Source organism: Ceratosolen solmsi, unplaced genomic scaffold (assembly GCF_000503995.2).
Source record: "Ceratosolen solmsi marchali unplaced genomic scaffold, CerSol_1.0 scaffold56, whole genome shotgun sequence".
Taxonomy (NCBI): domain Eukaryota; kingdom Metazoa; phylum Arthropoda; class Insecta; order Hymenoptera; family Agaonidae; genus Ceratosolen; species Ceratosolen solmsi.
The window spans coordinates 913664-923301 of record NW_011948425.1 but is presented as its reverse complement, the minus strand read 5'-3'; the positions used below and the strand labels follow the sequence as shown (position 1 = coordinate 923301).

At 42.2% G+C, this 9638-nt stretch overlaps 1 long non-coding RNA gene across 1 annotated transcript in view; it reads right to left on the bottom strand.

Moving 5' to 3' along the window:
• LOC105362790 (uncharacterized) overlaps positions 1-7152 on the bottom strand; it is a 13608-nt gene extending 6456 nt beyond the window's left edge. Inside the window, exon 1 of the long non-coding RNA XR_912905.1 lies at positions 6966-7152. This is a non-coding gene — a long non-coding RNA (uncharacterized LOC105362790). The remainder of the gene's footprint in view (positions 1-6965) is intronic.
• Positions 7153-9638: the final 2486 nt, after the last annotated feature.

The following is a 9638-nucleotide window of genomic DNA, read 5'->3' as shown; positions in this document are numbered from 1 at the left end:
GAGAGAGAGAGAGAGAGAGAGAGAGAGAGAGAGAGATTGTATAGTTTGTAGAATCAAAGAATGTTACTTTATTAGTTTACTATTATTATATGTATTTTACTCCTACACTTTAAGAACATTTATACATTTTGTAAGAATGAGAATTCTCAATCGACTAAAATTTATTCAAACTTTTAAGATTCGTCAAATTGGTCTTAGACTTTTACATATAACTTTAGCCTATGTAAAAACTGTATAACACTGTTACTTTTAAAGTAATCTTTTTTTTTCTTTTTTTTTCCCTTTTTTTTTATAAAATTAACTAAAAACAATACAACAATAGTAAATAGTATCATTTTTCTTTTTATGTGACGCATCGTTTTTTAATTCAAACTATTTTTATAGAAAAATGACATGTCATATATAATCATTTTAAATTCATTTTGTATATTATTATTTATTTTAAATTGAAAATATTAAAAAACGAAAAATATAAAAAATAATATTCGTAATTTTATTGTTCTAATCAATATTATTTTCGTTATTATAAAATGCCCGTTTAATAGTATAGAATAGTAAAGTGACTTTGTATTACATTTCTATTTACCGTGCGCATGAACAAGAATTTTAAATAAAATGAATCACGATGTCGTCGAAGCCACTGAAAGTATTTATAATAGACATAAAGACCATTAGATATAGACTCTGGTGTAAAGTGAAGTCACTTTTCGATTTTAAAAGAAAAAGAAACTTTATAGATATCTCCATCCTAAGAATTAATTTGAGAAAATCGATCTTATCAAATTAACAAAAATTTCCCACACAGGCAAGCGCGTGCACGCAAGTGTGTGTCTATCTCTCTATGTATATATATATATATATATATAGTGCGTAATTATGTGCGTGCATATGCACACGCTTACGCACACTCCATAGTCAATTTCAAAATACACGATTTATTCAAAAAGAAAATGCGTGCTCTCAATTTTTGATGCTCGTGAGTGAGACAGAGAGGCAGATGAAATGCGCGGAATTCGCGTGCCCTCCGGTGCAATTTTATTGATTGGAGGAAGGAGTAAAAGCTGCGAACGAGTCGTTACCGGGCGTATAGCCCGCGCAATAGAGAGAGGGAGTTAGAGAAGGCGCGTGACGTCATCACGTATCACGCCACATCCCCACTTATCTAAAGTCGGCCTGCAATTGGTCCGGCGCGAACACGCCGTGAATAAGGCGGCAGTGTGAATCCAAAAAGTCGGATACTGGTATCCGCGATTGCGCGACACGATCGGGAAATGTTCACCTCAGTTTAAAGTTGCGTCACCGCTTCTTGTTTTTCCTTTGCACTGTTGTGACTAAATGAGCGAAAATTGAAAAGCGACGCCGAAAATCTCATCTCTTCTCGGCTGACAAATAATATTGCGGATAACGGGACGAGGATAACGATTACTCCGAGATAAAAATTCAATGAAATCTTTTTGATGGCCTCACGGTGTTAGCGAGATAGTGGATAAAGCCGGGAGAGAGGGAGCACTTTCTTCGCTCGATTATTTTCTCCTACTTTAACCAGCGTACTTTCCCCAAGACGCTGACAATGTCTTAGCAATCGATAAAGATTGACGACTTCCTTAAAAAAAAAAAAAAATCGCATTTATAGACACGCGTGTCAATAACGGAAGAGCTTCTTGGCTATCATTGCCACGTATTATCAACGGTAATCAAACCCATTAATGAGAAAATGGAAATTTTTAATAAATTTATGCGTTAACGATTAATGAAAAATGGCGACAATCAAAGTAATTGCCGTAGTGTAATTAAAGCTGCTTTATGCTGTCTCATGAAAGAAAGTGCGATAAGATATTTGTTTCAGATATCGCACGCATTGAAATAGCTTCTTATTGTAATATTTTATTGCTCATAGTGTTTTCCGTCCGAGTCTAATGATGGTTGAATAACAACCATGTCAAATATAAGTTTCTTGTTATTTTGATTATCCAATAAATTTAAGGCACGGTAAGTTCGAGCGATATCATTAACGACTAGAAAATTGTTTGGCAAATGATGATAATGCACGTGAATAACTTTGCTAATAAAAATTCTAGTCATCGGTCCTTACGCAACGCAAAAATGAAGAATGGCTTCTCCTTTTTCGTTTTCGTGAATTTCTTCTTCTCATTCAAATTATATAAATTAATTATTCTAATAATTGTTTTGTCATTCGGTTATTTAAAATTCGTGAGTTATTAAAACATCGCTCATTCTACTTCGGTTGTTGAAATAATTTTTTTATAGATAAGAGGAGGCCAATTTCTAAGCAATACCTAAAATGTGTATAATAATGAGCCATTTATAAACAATTCTCGATGAATTCGACAATAATCACTATGAAATTTTGCTTTTTATTTGTATTTGAAAGCTCGCTAAACGATGGCTAATGAAATTATTATCATCATCATCATCATCATCATCATCATCATCATCATTATTATTATTCTTTTTTTAATCCAGTTATAATGTAATAGGCTCGCGAAGAAAATGACGACGATGATCGCGTGTATGCTTTGATTTACAGTCCCAAAGCTCTTGTATCGCTTATGTTGACAAACGCATGTCCGTCCCTATCAGGCCTCAATATAAAAAAAGGAAAAAAGAAAAAAGAAAGGAATAAATTTTGACGTCCAGGCTATTGTCTGCCTCATCCCCCCCCCCGTCCCCGCCCCCTTCTATATGCTTTCATCGTATGATGTCATTGTTCTTAAAGAAATAAGTTGCGCTTCATTTCATTCGTACAATATGGGATTTAATAAATATATAATTTTACGTCGTTATAGTCGTGTTTCACGTTTTCGTACGATTCGAAATTAGTGCGTCATTATTTCAAGAAGGTTGTTGAGACGGTAAAACGACGTAATAAAGAGCTGTTATTGAAGTATACTTCTAACTGACGTAGAGTCATCGCTAAATGTCCAAGGAACAAATCTTTTATCCTCGTAATTGGATTTCCCTTTTATTTTATATTTTAGCCAAAGCGACGCCTAACGACATTATCCACTATTTTTCTATCTCGTTTCATATTATTTTTTTTTCTCCTGCCAAGTCATGTCAAGCACACGCAACTACATAAAATACACGAACTTTGTAAATTAATCGTAGAAAGTCGATTCAAATGTAAAAACGACGCAAAGCTATATAGCGTGAATAACATTTCTTTTTACGTTTTTCTGATCTACGCCAAAACTACATGTTCATACATGCGTGCGCGCGCGTGTGCGCGTATATATATATATATATATATATATATATGCACATAATTATATTTACAGTAAATTTTTATCTGTAATTATTTGTACAACAGTTGCGAGTTTTATAATAGTTGAAGAAAGAAAGAAAGCGTGCAATAACCTTGGAAATAGTTTTCTTAAGAAATGCAAATTATCCATAAGCAAATGCACTGTTAAACGTTTTTATTCTAGTGCAATTTTATCGTTTACTTATACGGAAAATGAAATAAATTAATAAACAAACAACGACAACGATAACAAAATATTTATTTGTTGTATCTACTCGTCGAGGAGTTAGCTACGAAAGAGAATAAAAGAAGTAACAACAGTACGCGTACACAGTACATTTATCACTCTCTTATTTTCATAATAATCCACGATGATGTTCAATCATTTAATTGTAGCATAATCATGCGATTAGCGTTATTTCATGTAGGTACAATTTTTTAATTTAGCGGCGTTCAATGGCTTGTTTTGTTTCATACGTGGACTGTTGCGTAATTTATTCACTTTACACGGGTGCGTTGATTGCTACAGGAATAGAGCAATGCATATCCTAACTACTATGTCGGACTAATTTGATTGATCATCAATGTTTGCAAGTGTGTTGAAGCAACCATCGGCGAGAGCAACCTGTAAATCGGGAACAAACGACTCACAGCACGACATTACGATATACCTCCATCATACATGATTTTTTAATTGATACAGTATGTCGCCGAGCGCGACTTTCTACTAACCACTAAGGATGTGCTCGTAACGGCAAATACAGGGGCATGAACTACGTAGCAGTAAATGAGGACAACACAAACATAGCGACAGCGAGAAAGATTGGAAAGGAGCATCAAACGTCAAATTCTTCACCGGCGTACTTGTGGCGGCACCTTTGCTCTATCTCTCCCACCCATATCGTCCCATCCCCCTATCCCCACCACTGCTTCACCACCATCCCCTTGTCATCCCTCTATCCTCATCACGCCACCTTGCAAACGCACCACTGTCCCGCCCGCTCCGACAAATTTGCTCATCCCGTCAAACAATACGAGCATGTTTATCGTGCTCTCGTCATCGGTGCATATTGAACGTCGTCCTGACGTATCTTTGACGACCCTTCATTCGTCCTGCCGCCCTCCTCACACCTCGTAAAATTCCGATTTCTAATAGCGGAGGAGAAAGTCCGTGGGTACCCTCGTGCCCGGGGTGGTGGCTGCTCGCCTCTAATCTCCGCAACTAATGAAAGACACGAATGGGGAGCGGTGTGGGCGATCGCCCGACTCATCTCGGAGGCGCTTTTCGCGAGTGGCGTGAATGCGTGGGCGAGGGCTTGCGCAACGGGAGGAGAAGGGACGTCGGACACGAGGACGCGCGCCTCCGCGACGACTGCGGCGGGGCTGTCTGACTGAGCGAGCGAGAATGAGAGAGCGAATGAGAGTGAGTGAGTGAGTGAGTGAGTGAGTGAGTGAGTGAGTGAGTGAGAGAGAGAGAGACAACGAAGCAGAGCTAAGAGCAGCTGCCTCGGGGCCGCGGCTCAGTTGCATTCGCGCTGCAGCTGCGAGTGTCGCGTTTTTTCGTTGGTGAGTCTCGGTGACCCCCCCTCCCTCCATCCCTCTTTATCGTATCATATCCAGAGGAGGTCGTCGATGATGAGCGCGGCAGGCGACAGGACCGAGGTGTGCTAAGAGCCCGCGGCATAACACCTCCGCCTTCTTCTCCAGCGACGGAGATAGATACACATCTCGAGAGGTAAACACAACGGCGCGCTGTTACACGTGCCACACATCCCTACTCTTCGGCGTCTCGTCTTTTCTCTCGCTCCCACACACACACACACACACACACACACACTCTCTCTCTCTCTCTCTCTCTCTTTCTCTCTTTGTTTCTCTTACCGTCGGGGCCTTTTGTGCGTGTTGAGATCTACGTCGCGGCATGCGCGCGTCACCCTGCTCGGCATTGGGAAAGGGGGGGGGGCAGGAGTTTACAAACGACAGACTCCAAAGTATCCGTCCGTTTTGTTTACATTCGGTGTCCGATGTTTTTAACGGACTTTTATTCGCTTTCCTATCTCTACCTGTGCAAGGGATGGGGTAGGGGGGATAGACAAGAGAGAGAAAGAATTTTTGCTGGTATGCGCATGTTTGCAATACATGGAAGAAGACGGGGCCTAGATTCGGCGTAGCTTAAGGAATGATGACAAAACGTAACGATCGTCCATCCATCCATCCATCCATCCATCCATCTATCTATCTATTCTTCTCTCTCTCTCTCTCTCTCTCTCTTAACGACGCACAACAACACGTAAGGCGGCTCCTCTCTACCTTTTTTTATCGGGCGCTTGTCATTCTGTGCTCGTTGGGCCACGTGGTGCGTTATTTTTACAAAGCCTCGTCAGTAGTAGCGACAATGCACTTTGCCAACGTAAATAGGTTTCGGCATTTCGTTGCGAATGGTTTTGGAGCGTGAGATTAGAGAGCATAATAGTTGGCTCAAGGTCTGGGGAATCGCTTGGACTATTTTCATTTTGTCATCCCGACACTTACGCGGCCATATATTGGAAAACGTCGATTTATTTTAACGAAGAATTATAATAACAATGCCCCCGAGCACTGGGGGACGTCGTGTATCGCTCGGCCTTCTCGCGTAATTCGACTTTGTGATGGTTTTTACGAAAACAAAGGCTGCTGTTGCTGTTGTTGTTGTTGTTGTTGTTGTTGTTGTTGTTGTTGTTGCTGCTGCTGCTGCTAGTTTATACAATTCGACGTTAAAATATTCAGCATTCGTGTGCTTTCGCGTACTCGATAATTTAAGATAAGAAGACTATTGAAATCCAGGAACTTTATATATTGTAATAATGTTTCGTTTGCGCCTCGGGGAGCTCTTTATGAAAGAGACAAAGTACAGATGACCGTTGGGAGCAAAATTGAAGCTTTCAGCGCCGTATTAAGGCTTGATTACTCAGTCGTTGCAAATGGTATGATTGACAGTAAGTTTTGGAAATGAGCGAGTGAAATGTTGAGATATCATCGCCTTGACTAAGTCACGACGAAGAACGACATTTATTCGCACTATACGAATTATCAGCGACTCGCTCATTCCGCCTCGTTCGACAGTTACGCCTTTGATTAATTATATAAAGTGCAAATTGCATAATACACGTAATTACGACATACTTGGAAATTGTCTTACGATCATTGTTTGAGAAAAATAAGACAGCGATAGTCATAATAATAATAATAATGATGATAATGATGATGATGATGATGATGATGATGATAGCATTGTAGGAGCTCGTAAGTCTCGTAATTTGCGCGACCAATTGTATCAGGTGCATTGTAAATTACCATCGATAACAATTGCCACGGCCAATTCAACTCTTAAAAATTTCTCCCGTGACGTTTAAACGATATTTCCCTTTTATAAAGATCCACCTAGTGTCTAACGACTGCATATATTAACTTTTACGTTTGAATTACGCATTAATGTTTCATAGTTGTGATGATGATGATGATGATTATTATTATGATTATTATGATTATGATGATGATGATGATGATGACGACGATGACGATAACGATGACGATGACAACGACGACGACGATGATGCATAAGAAAGTAAAGACAAGATACGCAGTAGTTTATTTAAAAAAGAAAAAGAAAAAAAAAGATAATAGGATGAAAGTAAGATTTATTGATATTGGTAATCCTTACCGAGATATTCCCGTAATAGATTCTCGTCAAATATCCCCGATAAAATTCGTTTGACAATGACAATCCCGATACAGCATCTTAAGTAGTATATAAATAGAATATGAAGATTAGATTTAGATCAATGTCCTCGAGGCGACATTTTACAACTTTCTCGGATATTCCAATTGTTCGAGTCGCTCGATACATTTTCAAACGTTAGAACCAATCCTATTCACTCTACGCATACACACGCAAGTGCGAATGCATGTACATGAAGGGAGGCAAAAGCTTTGTAACGTTCTTTATTAAATGTTGAACGCTGTGACTCCGACGGGGTGGGGAGAATCGTTGAATTGTCCTAAAATTCATGGCGTTGGAGGCAAGGCTGTTTTAATTAAATCTTATTACATTATCGTTATATTGAAATGACCGGAGTACGTGATATTAGCACGATCGGCGTGCTTTGGCGGCTGAGCTGCGATAATTTCTAGGCTTTGCAAACGTGTAAATAGTGCGAAAGTAGATCGATGCCGGTTGTGAAAAGTGTCTGGAAATCGTCGACGACGAGTGCTCACCGAGACCGCGAAAGGTCCTAATTATCGGCCCCGCGAGTCGACATTACACACACGGTAATTGAGCAGCGCCGTCATCAAGTTTGCTGACTACTACTACTACTAGCCGACGCAGCTGCGCGGTCAGCAGCGCCAGCAGCCGAACCCCGTCGCGGCCGCCCTCGCCACGGCCATCGACCAGATGTGCGAGGTGCAGACGAGTCAGGATCACCGGTTCCTGCGCGCCCCGGATGAGCCTTGAGTCCCGGGTGCGTCGGCCAGGCGCTTCTAATGCCGGGCAGTTGGTGAACGTCAGGATAATACTCGAGAGCTGAAGTGCGCGGGGTCTCTCATCTGCTTCTTTAGGTTTTCTTCCTCCTCCTCCTCCTCCTCCTCCTCCTCCTCCTCCTCCTTCTCTTCCTCTTTCACGTATAAGCGCAGCATCATCATCTTTTAAAATCGCCTCCTAATCTCATCACTCAATAATCGCATTATTCCCGTGCACGCCACGATTCACATTGATACTATCTCTCTCGGTCGATCGCGCCCTATATAGAGGCAGCGGCAGCGGCAGCGGGAAACCAGCGGTCGACTCTCGGGGAAGTCACAGGAGAGCCTCTCGCTCGGGCTTGGCATCTTCGTGACGCGCGCGCCTTGCATGGTTAGGTTAGGTTTGCCTCTTTTCTCGCGAGCGGCGCGAACGGGTCCCCCGAGAGCAACCGGACTAGTCGTCTACGGGAACGAGAAATATGCAAAGCTAACCTCGCACGTCGCGTCAGCGATATACTAGCCTAGTAAGTGTTTTTGCGCGAAAGTGCGCGGGGCCGCGGCCACTACGTCGACAGCGGGGCCAGGGGCTTAAATGCATATAGACTGAGAGACACAGAGAGACAGAGAGAGAGACAGACTCAGAGACACAGAGAGACAGAGAGACAGAGAGAGAGAGAGAGGGGGCAGAGGTTTGCGCGCTTGGATACTCGAATAAAAGTCGAGAGTGTCGGTCGGGTCTCAGCGGGGAGGTTGAGGAAAATAGGCCTCGTATCTGATTTATTGTGCCAAGGTGCGGAGGACGCAAATTTCCGAAGATTTCAAATGAATGAACTCTTAAGTAAATCAGCCGTAAATATCGCGGATAACGAAGGTATGGTTAATGCTGTCATAAATTCGTGTGAGCGCGTTCATATACACGCTTAAGCGCTTAGGCGTGCACCGTGAATATACGCGCGTGCGCGTAAATATGCACATATGCGTATGGAGTTTATATTTATGAAGTCGGCAACGATAGGATGAGCAGGCAACCATGGCAAAGCGTCATTTCGTTTCATTAATCTAACCTCTAAATCAACGCGCCATAATAAAAAAGTGTATTGCCGTTTTTACCGACCATCTCGTATTATTTAGCGCGACCTCGTTGTGTTTTTCTCGATATCCTAGCCGTATACATTGATTTGTGGCAAAAGCCGAGTTAGAGAAATAATCAGTGTGCGCGCTTACAGGGAGTGTGTGCCGCGATTAAAGAGCCCATGCGCGTCCTGACGGAGCAACCTTGGAGAGCAACGTTACTCTCGACGTTGCGTTCGTCGTGTTTTAAACCTTCAAGTTTACTAATACCAAGGGCCGTCTCGATAAACGTCAGCCTGTCATTCGATAACCCGTGCATCCTCGTAATGGGACAATTAGAGGGTTAAAGGGAAGTAAATGGGACAATGTTTGTTGAATGCGATCGTTGCGCTGGCAGGCAATTCCTGTTGGCAAGAGACTGAATAAATTAAAAGGATTTTGGATGAAATGGGTGATAAATCACACGCTGTTGCGCTAAAATCGAGACGATATTGGTCAATTAATCGTAGCGCCAAGCGCTCGTAAAGGCGATGACGACGAGCGAGCGAAGATTTCCGCAAGCCGACGAGCACAATGCAGCCAAAAAACGAGAGCGCGAGAGAGGAGATAGAGATAGATCGACGGAGGTAGATTGTGATAGCGCGTTGTGTTGATGGATGTGCGGCGGGTGGTGGCAGAGGTGGTGGCAGAGGTGGTGGCAGAGGTGGTGGTAGTGATGGTAGTGGCGGTGGTGGCGGCGGTGGCGCCGGTGTGGAGTGGGGTGGGATGGCGGTCGGTTGGAAAGAGACGTAGGAGGAAGAGC